The following is a 13,186-nucleotide window of genomic DNA, read 5'->3' on the forward strand; positions in this document are numbered from 1 at the left end:
GGCCCTTTGGCCCGAATCATTCCGCGCAGAGTTTTGACCAAAGGGAGCCGCCCACGCCGGCAGTGGGGCGGGCCGGCAGGGCAGGGCAGGGCGCCGCCATAAAGCCATCAATGCCATCACCAGTTCGCGGGCTGGTGAACGGCCGAATTAATTGACACAAAATTAATTACAAACAGGAGAGAGTGGGGACTGAATGAGCGAGAGCGGGGCCCGCGATGTGCCGGTGGGGCGGGGCGGGGCGGGGCGGCCCATTCTGCCGCACCCCTTGAAGCAAGGACTGCCAGCCCCCGCCGCCCCGGCCGCCCCCTCCACTTCCCTCGTCACGTACCCCGCCGCGGCGTAGCACAGCGAGTCGGTTCCGCTGCATACATTGTCGAAATTTCCCCGAACAAGCAACTTTTGCTCCGGCGTCGTCTGGTTGCTGAAAGTGAGCGCGGCGTGCCGTGCCACTGTTTGTCCCTGCACGGACCTGCGGGACAGCCCCCGCCCCCCAAACAGGCCCGCCCCGTTTTTTCGGCCCGACGCTGCCCCCTCTCCCCCTCCCACCGCGCATGCTGTGCTCCCAGATATCACAACATCCCCCGCCCGAGGCCCGAGGCTCGGCCGGCACCACAGTCACGGATGCCGAATCGATACATTTTTTTACGATATGCAAATGAGTGGTCCGTCCGGTCCGGGCCGAGTCCGGGCCGAGTCCGGCTTGTCCATCGGCCGCCCTCGCGCGGCCCGCCCAGCCTTGCCGTCTCGTCGTCCCTTCCCCGTTTACATCTTTATTCCGATTGCCCTTTTCCGGCCGTTGGCAGCGTTGGCAGTGGAGGGGTGCATGCGCCTTGCAGCAACTGGGGCGCCCTTTGCAGCCCCGGCACCCCTTTGAAGAGGCTGCATCTTGATATTGATCATTTGTGAAAACGCTGCCACTGCACTGCGAGCCGCGCTGCGAACCGCGCGCGCCGAGTAGAGGCGAGTACCGCGCGCTTTTGCGCTTTGAGACTCCCCCGCAATTACTAGCAAGTGCATCACTGGTCGTTAGCGCACTGCGAGAGACGCTCTTCATCGGCTTGTCGAGGATAACCTGCGCGACAAGCCACCGCAAGCGCAATTTTTCATTTTTTCGCTCTGAAGCTCTGAGCGCGCTCGCACTGTACGACGAGGGGCGAGGGGGAAATCACTCTTAAAAATTGTGACCCGACTACTCCCTATTACGTTCTATTACGCTATTACAGAAGGCTTATTACGCTCGAAAATATCCAGATTTAGGCTAAAATCAGACTCTAAATAGGGAAATTTTTTAAAAACTTGGCTATTACGCTATTACTATTACGCGTAATAGTAGGAATGGGTGACCCGACTATTACGCGAGTGATTTCCCCCTCGACGAGGGGGAGATTCCGGGCCGACTTCACTCATCATTCTGAAGACTGTAGACTGATTCCGAGAGTCGTTTTCGTCGCTCTGTCTCTCTCGCACTCACAGGGCGTCCCATATATGTGTGAGGGAGACAGCGATGTGAGTCTGCTGGACACGGTTCGCAGTGGGGCAGCCAGCCGAGGCGGCCCGGACGGTCCGGACAGACGTCACCCGGAATATGATTAGCCCGGCCTGGACGGCAGGCGGCAAGCCTCGCCAGGGCGGCCAGCGCGGCCAGCGCGGCCACGGCCCTGCAGGGTCGCGCCGAGCACAGTCCGTGATTCGTTTACGGTGTGGTCACTGCGGGCTGCGGGCTGTACCGCAAAGGGCAAGGCAAAGGGCAGAGGGCAGCGAGGACTGCGAGGGCGGCGAGGGGGACGCGGAACCAAGGACTGAAGGCCGCCGCCCGAGGCTGCAAGACAAGGCATTGAGCTGAAAAAGGAGGCGAGTGGTATTGAAAGCCGCGGAAAAAGTTCGGGGGACGTCGGGGCTCGAACCCGGAACTTTCGACCGGGAAACCGAACGCTCTACGGCGGCGGGTGATCGCGCATTGCCGCCGCAAGCAAGGTGCGAGGCTGAGCGCGGCGGGCCTCCTGTTTGGAATTAAATCCCCAAGGCCGTGCCAATGCTGGCCCCGGGCTGCCCCGGGCGGCATGGTGGTGGTGATGGTGGCGGTGGGAGCTCCCAACTTGTTTTTCGCCGACTGCCCTTCGCACCTGCGCAGCGCTGCGCAGCGCGGGGCGTCCGCACCGCCCAACTCGCGCGCGTCCCTCGGCAAGTCCCTGGGGCTTTCCCTGCCTGCTCGGCCTGCTCGCGATCCCAGTCCTGGAATCCCGGCGCCGAGTGCTGCCCGGCCGTGCCGCGGCCGTGTCGCCGTGCCGCCATCGAGGCCCTCAAAGAGTCGGCCGGCGGTCTTTGTAGGCTGCTGGCCCATTAGCAGCCGCAGCAAACAAGGTTTGTTTACTCTGGCTCTGGTGGACGCGCTGGGACGGGCGGTGGGACGCCGGGGACGCTGTCCGGGACCGCGCCGCCCACAGTGTGGCAGTGAGGCCCGCACTGCCAGCACCTGCCCCACCTGAGTGGCCGCGTGAATGGAGCGGAACAGGACGGCCGGACGGGTTTGCGACCTGTCCGGTGCGGCTCGGAAGTGGCGGAGAGAGGGAGAGGGGGGGGGTCCTAAATGAGAGGCCGGGAAATGTGCGTCGTGCTGGTGGCGACTACACGGCTAACAGGCCGCCCAAACGACTGCATCTGGATCGGCAATGGACCAATCTCCGTGCCCTGTCCTGCGGCCGTGGCGTGGCGCGGCGTGGCGTGGCGTGGCGCGGCGTGGCGTGGCGGTGTTACGAGCTGCGAAGAGCACCTGCAACGAGTCCAAATCGATTGGACGCCCCACGGAGCCCCTCGGCCGACCTGCGCGAGGCCTATCATTAAGGCCCGACACCTCATTCAGCCCCAGCGGGCCGTGCCGGGGCCGTGCCGGGGCCGTGCCGGGGCCGCGGCCAGGCCCTGCAGGTCTAGTCAAGCACCAGCATTAGCGCACTCTTTCGCGCAACTATCTCCAGATAGGGCGATGTCGAGCCAAACTTTCGACATAAAGTCCCCCGCGCGCCTCGCCTGGCCCAAGGCCTGGCCTCGCCGCGCCAGCGTCTTCCCGCAACCTGTTCGCGCGCACGCCACGCTAATATTTTTCTCTCCTCCTGCTTCCCTCCCTTCTTCGCGTCGTCGTCGTCCGAGATTCCGCCCCTTCGCCTGGTCGGCCGCGCGGTGGACAAGTTCGGATGGGCGGCATGTGCCTTTCCGATGGTCCCCGCGGGAGTCGACCTCGGCGACGGGGACGCGTGTAACGCGACAGTGGCGGAGGGCTAATAACGAGAAGTTCCGCCAAATCGACTGCTGCAGTGCCGCCCCCTCCACGGCCACGCCACGGCGCCATCGGGTCCGCGCTCGTCTCCAAGTCCTCTCTCTTCCACCTGACCCGCCCCGGCCCGCCCCGGCCCGCCCCCTCCGCGACCTGCGTGCCGACCGACTCATGAATCCATTACGGCCTCGCGGACATGCATTATTCATGGCCATTTTTGAGGTGGCGGCGGGGCGGCCCTCGGCCTGTCGTCCGTCTCCCCACTGGACCGCCTGGCGCCGCCCGGCCACAGTTTGACTGCCATTACGGCGCGGCGCGAGGCAGCCAGCCAGGCCGGGGGGCAGTGACTCGCCGGCACGAGAACAAGACTGTGGAAGTGTGACCGCTTTGCCCGGCTGTGCCGCTCGTGACGGTGGCGGTACTGTGGGATATCAAAACTACTTTGTGGGACATGTAAAGCACCGTGTCGGCCGGTGCGGACGTCGCGCTGGTCGCGCTGATGGCGATGCGATTGCCCCTGATCGGCCTCTAGGCGCCTCTAGGCTCGCACGGCCTCTAGGCCCGCAGCGCAGCGCGGCCGGGCGATTAGCGACGCCCGCCAGACGTCACCGCGACCAGCGCACCGCGGCCGGGGCGGTCTCGGTGTCGGGCAGCACATGCCGCCGCAGCCTGGTGCAGCCTGGTGTGCAGCCAGCTGCAGCACGCGCGCACCTCGGCAAACTAATTGCCTGGACGCGATACGCTGCGCAGGCCAGGCGAGCCAGGCCTTGCCAGCCAGCCCCGCCGCCAGGCCTGTGCACTTGCAGTGCTGCGGCCGCTCGCCGAGATAAGGGGCGGACGGACACAGGCAATGCAGGCTGCTTTAAGCGAGGCCGCGCGCCCAGGCGAAGGTGCCGCGCCGAGTACTGGTTCTTGGCCGGGTGGTACTTATTGTAGGCGGAGTGGGGTGGTACTTGTTGGCGGGGTGATCTTTGTTGACGCCGTACTTGTTTGTAGTGGGGTGCATGTTGTTGTTGGTGTGCTCGTCGTTGGCGGTGTGCTCGTTGTCGGTGGGGTGCTCGCTGTTAGCGGGGTGCTTGTTGTTGACGGGGTGCTCGTTATTACCGGCGTGCTTGTTGTTGGCAGGGTGTTTGTTGTTGACGGGGTGCTCGTTGGTGGCGGGGTGCTCGTTGTTAGCGGCGTGCTGGGCGTGCTCGTCGGCGGGGTGCTCGTTGAAGGCGGGGTGCATGTTGGCGGGCGAGGCGCGACATGATTTGTCGGCACAGCTGCAGTCGCGCTGTGCGCGTGCGATAGGCCAGACAACCAGGCAGCCTGCGGTCCTGCGGTGCAGCGCGCACACTGCTAAAGCCGCTAAAGCACTGCGCGGCGTCAAGGAGGCCGGCCCGGCCGCCTTCCCAGCTGGAGCCGCGACTGCCCTTGCTCTGGAGGCGGCGCGGCACTCCAGCGGCCCATCACCTGGCGGCCCTTGCCGAGGCCCTCGCCGCCCCCGCCACGCCCCCGCCACGCCCCCGCCACGCCCTGACCCGGCTGCAGATGGGCCGTTTGAGTGACATTCCCAGAGAGGGTGGGTCGGGTCGCCCTTCCACTGCCCACCTTCGGCCGAACACGCGCGCGTGTGTATGTGTCTGTGTGTGTGTGTGCGTGCGTGTGTGTCTGTGTGTGTAGGGGTGTCTGTGTGTGTGTGTGTCTGTGTGTGTGTGTCTGTGTGTCTGTGTGTGTGTGTGTGTGTGTGTGTGTGCGCGTGCGTGTGTGTCTGTGTGTGTAGGGGTGTCTGTGTGTGTGTCTGTGTGTCTGTGTGTGTTTGTGTGTGTGCGTGTGTGTGCGCGCCCCACATGGAGAATAGCGCATCTCGAGCAAATAAGATGCGGGGCGGCAGGGCCTTGGCAGGGCCTGCCTAGAGGCCTGCCGGCAGGGTGGGGTGTTGGCGGCCACCCGTGGCCCTGACCCTCGACGGCGAGGGCACTGCGACGGACGCGGCGCTGGCTGCGCTGGCCGCCGGGGCAATAAGCTTCCCTCCCTTATATACACACGGCCCGTTTTAATTTCTTGTCCATGTCGCCATTTCTGTACTCCCTCTGCGGGCTCCCCTCCCCTCCACTCCCCTCCGCCGGCCCACCTTCCAATTCCAGCGTGATGTCATCTCGCCGTGGCGCGGCGCGCTGCCTGGCCTGCCCATTTACCTCCCCTCCCTCCCCTCGCCGCCGCCGTGCCCCCTTGACATGTACCGTATCTCAAACTTTTCCCGGTGCCTATCTGACTCCCTCCTTTTTTTTTGTTCCGTTTGTTTCTCGTTCTGAAAACGGTCGCGGCGGAGTGGCGCGGCGCGGCGCGGCGAGGTTGGGGGTGGCGTCTGGTCAATGCCTGCCGTGCGCGGCGCGTCCCCGCCAGGCCCCGCCAGTCGCTGCCCCGTCTGGCTGGCGGACACGGCGACACGGCGGCAAAGAGCGCAAAGGGCAGGGCAGGCACAACATGGAGCAGTCGGGGAGGGGAGGGGAGGGGAGGGGCCTTTCAACCGGAAACGGCTCTGATGATATTCGAACCAGATGGGCGCGGAGGCAGGCCGGGCCTATAGGCGGGCCGGGGCATCATTGCAGTCAGTTTCTGCATCGCGACGACTGCGCCGCCACGGCCCACCCCGCCGGCAGGAAGTCCGCGAGGCAGCGAGCCCCCCCCCCCCCCCCCCCCCTCCCGAGACACCCCTCCGGCCGGGTCGAACCACTTCCAGCCCGACCGGCTGGACCGGCTCCACTTGCTGCGACTGGTTTATCGGTATGACCTGTCAGCGGCGGGGCGGGGCGGACGGGAGGTTTGCAAGCGGCACGCCAGCCAAGCACAGAGGACTTAAATAAACAAAACAAAAACAGTGTTAGTTTTTCAAGGCTTTGGCAACGTTCAGATCAACTTGGCGCCGTGGGAGTCACGGTACCCTTTAGTTTTGTCTGAGCCTCGCCGTTCCTCTCTACCGCCGTGTCTTGTCCAGCCGCCCTCCAGCGAGCGGCTCTCTTCTCCAGCCCCTCCAGATCGCTGCCCGAGGTCCAGCGCCGCGTCCGCCTCTCCGTTTGCCGACCGTTGCCGCCGTGTTTATCGAGTACGTTAGCCGGCGGTCCGCAACCCTAAATAAATCCCCGGACCGCCCCGCCCCGCCCCGCCCCGCCCCGCCCCGCCCCGCCCCGCGCGCGTGCCCGGCCGACGCTGGCCGACGCCAATCACAGTGCAGTGCACGCGGTCCGGCCGCTGCTTCGCCTGCTTCGCGGATTGATTGAGACCGCGGATGCAAAGGTCTCTGTCCGCTCCAGGCCTGCCGGCCCCGCCAGCCCCGCCAGCCCCGCCAGCCCCGCCAGCCCCGCCAGCCCCGCCAGCCCCGCCAGCCCCGCCAGCCCCGCCAGCCCCGCCAGCCCCGCCAGCCCCGCCAGCCCCGCCAGCCCCGCCAGCCCCGCCAGCCCCGCCAGCCCCGCCAGCCCCGCCAGCCCCGCCAGCCCCGCCAGCCCCGCCAGCCCCGCCAGCCCCGCCAGCCCCGCCAGCCTCGCCAGTGCCCCGCGCCCCGCCGCAGCCCCATTTACTTCTCTTGACCAAAGAGAAACACACCAATCCAAGTTCAGTGCCCGTCCGGCCGTCCGGCCAGCCAGCCAAACCTCGGCGTCCCTTTCGACTTTTTCGGCCGCCTTTTCCCCCGCCACTTGCCTTTCCCTCCCCGTCGCTCTGTTTGTTTGCTCGTTGTTTTCCTTGTTTTGGGTTTGGCCCTAGTGCCCGGGTGCGCAGGCTTGGCCCAGGCCTCCGTAAGGCATCGCGTCGAGGCGGGCCTGGGCGGGCCGCTCGTCCGACGCATCGCCTGGCCGCGTGGCTGCCGGCAAAGGGGCTGCCGGCAAAGGGGCTGCCGGCAAAGGGGCTGCCGGCAAAGGGGCTGCCGGCAAAGGGGCTGCCGGCAAAGGGGCTGCCGGCAAAGGGGCTGCCGGCAAAGGGGCTGCCGGCAAAGGGGCTGCCGGCAAAGGGGCTGCCGGCAAAGGGGCTGCCGGCAAAGGGGCTGCGGCAAATCCCGGGAAAGGGGCTGCCGGCAAAGGGGCTGCCGGCAAAGGGGCTGCCGGCAAAGGGGCTGCCGGCAAAGGGGCTGCCGGCAAAGGGGCTGCCGGCAAAGGGGCTGCCGGCAAAGGGGCTGCCGGCAAAGGGGCTGCCGGCAAAGGGGCTGCCGGCAAAGGGGCTGCCGGCAAAGGGGCTGCCGGCAAAGGGGCTGCCGGCAAAGGGGCTGCCGGCAAAGGGGCTGCCGGCAAAGGGGCTGCCGGCAAAGGGGCTGCCGGCAAAGGGGCTGCCGGCAAAGGGGCTGCCGGCAAAGGGGCTGCCGGCAAAGGGGCTGCCGGCAAAGGGGCTGCCGGCAAAGGGGCTGCCGGCAAAGGGGCTGCCGGCAAAGGGGCTGCCGGCAAAGGGGCTGCCGGCAAAGGGGCTGCCGGCAAAGGGGCTGCCGGCAAAGGGGCTGCCGGCAAAGGGGCTGCCGGCAAAGGGGCTGCCGGCAAAGGGGCTGCCGGCAAAGGGGCTGCCGGCAAAGGGGCTGCCGGCAAAGGGGCTGCCGGCAAAGGGGCTGCCGGCAAAGGGGCTGCCGGCAAAGGGGCTGCCGGCAAAGGGGCTGCCGGCAAAGGGGCTGCCGGCAAAGGGGCTGCCGGCAAAGGGGCTGCCGGCAAAGGGGCTGCCGGCAAAGGGGCTGCCGCTGCTGCCGCGCGGGGCAGGGAACGGAAAGGGGTCGAAGCATTTGCGAAGCATCGAGGCACGGCCCGCGGCCCGAGTGGATTAAAAGCCAAAACAAGCTGGACTTTGCGGCGCACGGCGGCTGGATTGGAATGGGGGCGTCCTCTTGGGCGTCCTTCGATGGAGACTTCTCGGGCCGTGCTGCGAAAACCGGAACCGGTTTTCGAAACGAAACGAAACGAAGTGCTCTTGGGTGGAAGAAATGCTCTTCGGTGGAAAGAGCTCTTGGGTGGAGGAAACGTTTTTGGGTGGAAGAAATGCTCGGCTGAAAAATCCAATTTCCCTGTTCCAAAGTACCCCTGGCATTGCAGCCTTCGAGGCTACCAAGGACATGCAGAAGCAGGACCTGTCGACCGCCACTGCGTGAACGTGGTTCTTTCGAGTCACTGGAGGCACTGCAGCAGGGGGCGCAGGGGCTGTCTTCCGGTGTACAGTGCCGTGCCGTCCCGCGTGTCCTAATTACAGGTTTTCGATGCTGAGACGGCGGGGCGCAGGGCGGGGCCGGTCCGTGCCGGGCCCTGGCGGGGCGGGGGATGCTGCGCTGGCTGGATGGCGGCATGTCATCCACTGCGTCCAACTTCCTCAGACATGCTCGCCTCTAATTTGAAGGTAGGAGGAAAGTACCCCCGCCCCGCCCCGCCCCGCCCCGCCCCGCCCGGGTCCTCGGCCACGCCCATTGCGCCCTTTGCCCTCTCCCTTGGAGTCCTCGCAGAGGACACCGTCGCAAAACAGTTTGTCTTCAACTTTTCCCTGTTGTCTGGAAGCCTTTGCGCCGAGCTTTGCGCTCCGCGGCGCGTTCTCGTTCTGACGCCTGTCATTACCCCGCCCCTCGCCGCCCCCTCGCCGCCCCCGCGGCAACCGAATGGACACACGAGTCGCACCAGCTGGGGGCCCGCCCCCTCCCCCTCCCCCCGCCGCGCCGCGCGATGAAACGAAGCTCTGTGGTTTTCACGCGACGCGCTGTGACAGCGATAGACTAGCAGACCAGTAATTAACACTCTACACTCTGCCGGCGGGCTCAATCCCCGCTGTGTGCGTGTGTGTGCCTTGTGTGTCGGAGTGCCGGGGGTGGGGCGTGTCTGCGGGCCGTCTGCAAGGAGTTGGCGGAGCAGGTGGGCCGGTCGAGGTGGGGTCGCACTGCTTTCGCTTTTACAGTGCTGGCGACGCGAAGACACGAAGGCGGCCCCCTGCCGCCCATCGCCCCCGGCTGCCCCGGCTGCCCCCGGCATGCGCGCCGCGCACCGCTTCCGCGCACCGCATCAAAGGCGACGCACGGCCGGACTTGGACGCCGCCCCGGCCGCCCTCGCGCTGGATTTCTAATTAATCGTGATTTCAAACTCGCCTCGGCAATGTGCAGCGACCATGAATGGGATGCCGCGTGGCACGCCACCCCGCGCCACGCCACGCCGCGCCACGCCGCGCCACGGCGTATGGAGAGAGGAGAGCCTGTTCTCCGCTCCCCTCTATTCATGCAACGCCGGGCCGCTGGAGCCGCTGGAGCCGGACGTATCGGACTGTGGCTCCAGTTCCAGTCCGGCGGGGCGGGGCGGGGCGTGGCGCGGCGGGGCGCGGCCCCCTCAGTAAGCTGCTTCGGGTATGCCGCCTGGCCCGGGGCCGCTACGGGGCCAGGCCGGCCCGCGGCCCCAGAGTTTGTGTCCGAGGCTCGGTCCGAGGGGTCTGTGGGCATTGCCCGCCATTGGCCCGAAGTTAGTTTTCGTTTGCTGCGGCCTGGGGCCCTACAAGGCCCCGGCGTGCCCCACGGGGCCGGAGCCGAGGCCGGGCTCATCCAAATCATGTTCCGATTCGGCTTGCACGGCCTCGGCCCGCCTCGGCCCGCCTCGGCCCGCTGCCCGGCGGTCGCGGCTTTAACGAGGTTTTAATGTGCGCGCCGAGGCCGAGGCGGGGCCGCCGCCAAGTGCCCGCTCGGCCCTGGATACCTGGAGGGCGGCGCCTTTGACCGCCGCCGTCGGCTCGCCCCCCGGGGCCCAGGCCACGGCAGCGTCTGCGAGGTGGCGGGCTGCGGCGGGGACGTGTCTGGGGCCACCGCAGCGGCGCAGCCCCGGGCGGGCCGGCCGGGCCGTCGGGGCTCAGCAACTATTCCCTAAGTAGCACGCGCGAGCATCCCTGCCGGCCGTGCCCGGCGGTGCCCGGCCCTGCCGCAGAAGCCCCCGCCAAGTCCCCCGGCCTTCGCGTCGTCGATGAGTTTGGCGCCAAACTGGCCGCGTTTTCGTCCCTCCGCGCCAAGAGGCCGCGCCGCGCCGAGAAAAGCCCGGACCGGAAAGAGGCCGGACAGCCTGGCAGGCAGGCAGCACGCCACAGCCGGGCTCGAACTGCTGAAGTGGTTATCCGTCTGCCGGGGCTGCAAGAGCGCACCTCTGTGACGGGGCGGGGCGGGGCGGGGCGGGGCGGGGCGGGGCGGGGCGGGGCGGGGCGGGGCGGGGCGGCCAAATGATTAATGGCCAATTTTCGCGTTATTGATTGGCTGCCCTGCCCGGTCCACTATGTCCCCGGTCACGTGTCCGACAAGCTTACGGCAAGTAATCCTGCGGTTTGTCCCCCTCCCCCTCCCTACACACACTGCCGAAAGAAAAGAACAAATAACACTTTTTCCTCGGCCGCGGGAAATTAAAAATTTTTATTTTTGTTTTTGATGATTGTTTTTTCTGCGGACAAACATTTGACACTTGTGTGACAGTACACGAGACACGCTGAGGCGCCAAGTCGAACGTCGCGAGGAGATAAACTGGATAAAAGTCGGTGCAGCTGACGCGGGCACTTGTAGCTTTTGTGGCGGTGACGGCTGCGAGGGCCCGACGGCGCCCGACGGGGACCCACGCCACTGGCAGCGCGGCTTCCATAAATTCTCCCTGTTGACACCCAATACGGAGTCAGCGCCCCCCACCTGCACGCCGACAACACACCCTGTCTCCTCTCGTCCCGCGCCGTGCCGCCGCGCCGCCGTACCGCCGTCCCGGACGTGGCGCCAAGAGTGGCCGCCGCCGTGCCGTGCCGCCTGCCCGAGTTAATCACGCCCTTTTTTCGGTCTCCAGAGTCAGTGGCCGGCGGGATTCGAACCGGCGCTGCCGATCCGTCACAGGGCGAGGCCCCCTTCCCTCCCCCTCCCCTCCGGAAAGCGGCGCCGTAATGAAGCTTCCGCCGCTTCCGGTACACCGGAAAAGGGAAAAGGGCTCCGGGCGGCGCGGCGGCGTGAAAGCTGCCGTATCCGTTTCCTTTTGTGCGCCGTGCTTCGCGCTTTGCGGTGGCGTGCCGCCTTCAGACCGATTCCGAGAGTCGTTTTCGTCGCTCTGTCTCTCTCGCACTCACGGGACGTCCCGTACAGGTGCGAGAGAGACAGCGACGAAAACGACTCTCGGAATCCGTCCACTGCGTGTGTCCTTCCGTTTTTCCGCCTTTCCGTCCCGTCGTCGTGCCCCCCTCCCCCCGGTGGCGTGCCGCGTGCCGCGTGCCGCCGCGTGCGGCTTGGGGCCGGCAGGTGGTCGCCTAGTTCGCAAAGCCCCCCAAAGGAGGGACGGCCTCAAGACGCGCGTTAAACTGCCAGGCAAAGACCCTTCCGTGCCGGGCCGGGCCGGGCCTATTTTCAAGGTAATTTGCTGTGTCGCCGCACCCCGCCGCACCCCGCCGCACCCCGCCCCACCCCGCCGCACCCCGCCCCACCACGCCCCGCCCCGCCTCGCCGGGCTAGTAAGCAGCGCGTCATTTAAGCCAGGCTTTGGCACGGACGCGCCTCGCTGCCTCGCTTCAGTGGCCCGGTCAAGCTCCAAGCGTCTCCAGGATCAAAGAACGGCCCGGCACACTGTCACTCGACACGCGAGTTCCGGCCGCGTGTTTTTGGAGGCGCCTGAATCCGCGCTCCGGGTTCCGCCGCAAGGCCGCTAGGGCAAGTGTCGAGCAGAAGGCAGACGACGTCGACGGAGTGTCAAAAGCCTCGCGGCCCCTCGCGGCCTTCCCCCACCCCTGCCCCCACACTGGCGGAATGGACTGCCGGCCGTTGAAGGCTGCCCGCCGGCAGCCGAGCCAGCCGAGCCAGCCACAAAGAAAATGGAAGTGGAGGTCTTGGAGGAGGCCAACGCCACGAGCAGACAGCAGTGGCGGTGCCAGCAGTAGCAGTGCCAGCACTGCCAGCTCGCCCTCTGGATAAAGTTTGCTCTCCGTCTGTCTCTTTGAAGCCTTCGACGCGTCAGGCTCAGCGCGCTGGCGGCCCGGCCCCGTTTTCTCTCTCTTTCTTGCTCTTTTTCCCCTGAACCCTTTGAGTGGTTCCGAATTATGGTGCGAGGTAAGTGATTATCGAGTCGACTTGTTGTGCCCCCTCTAGGGGCCCTCTCACCCTCCCTGGCGTCCCTGGCGCTCTGGCGTGCCGAGGCCCACTCGAGACTGTAGCGGTGCTCGGTGCTCGCCAGTCCATTTGACGGGGATCGACGGCAGTGTGGGCGTCACGCGAGCGGGCTGGATCCACTCTCTGTCTCGCTCCCACCGGATCCACCCCCGCTGTCTGCCTCGCTCTCTCGCTCTGCCCGCGGCGCACCGCCGGTGTTCCTTTCTCCCTCTTATTGGCCCACTGTCAGAGTGGATCCCCGGAATCGCGGCGACCTCGCGCCTAGCCTCGCGCCGAGGATCTGCTTGCCTGCGGCACCTCACCCGCAGATCGTTCAAAGCGACCGTGGCGGGGCGGGGCGGGGCGGGGCGGGGCGGGGCGCGGCGGGGTGAGGCGGGGCGGGGTGATCGGCCCTTTGTCCACGGGGCCGCGCCCCGCCAGCCCCGCCGGCCCTGCAAACACCAGGAGAGCGTCGAGGGCTCGTCAATTTTACATGTTAAATAACGTTCCACCGAGCGCTCCCCTCTCGCAGTCGCCGCCGTCGCCGCCGCCACTCCGTCACCGCCCGCCGAGCAGAAGATGCCAGCCCGGCGCGCCGCCCTGCCCGGCGGGCCGGCCTACCCTCTCGATGACAGGCGCCGAGGGCCTCGCCCTGACTTCCCGCCGCCTTGACTCGACTCGCCGGCGGCCGCGCACGAGCCGGACGCAGCAAATGTATTTGTACGTGGCACCACAATTTCGTGCATGTGAATTCTGCGGACAAGGTTGTTCACTAAATGGCACAAATTCGTGAGAAGTTTCGTAAAAGTTTGTGCAATATGCTCGCATACGCATTGCCTTGTCCTGGTCT

The 13,186-nt window shown here is 66.7% G+C and overlaps 1 protein-coding gene across 1 annotated transcript in view; it reads left to right on the top strand.

Annotated features, from left to right (window-relative positions):
* LOC117645943 (lachesin-like) overlaps positions 1–13,186 on the top strand; it is a 92,576-nt gene that overhangs the window by 17,043 nt on the left and 62,347 nt on the right. The window lies entirely within an intron of this gene.

The sequence above is a fragment of the Thrips palmi genome, unplaced genomic scaffold (genome assembly GCF_012932325.1).
Source record: "Thrips palmi isolate BJ-2018 unplaced genomic scaffold, TpBJ-2018v1 HiC_scaffold_10, whole genome shotgun sequence".
NCBI classification, from domain to species: domain Eukaryota; kingdom Metazoa; phylum Arthropoda; class Insecta; order Thysanoptera; family Thripidae; genus Thrips; species Thrips palmi.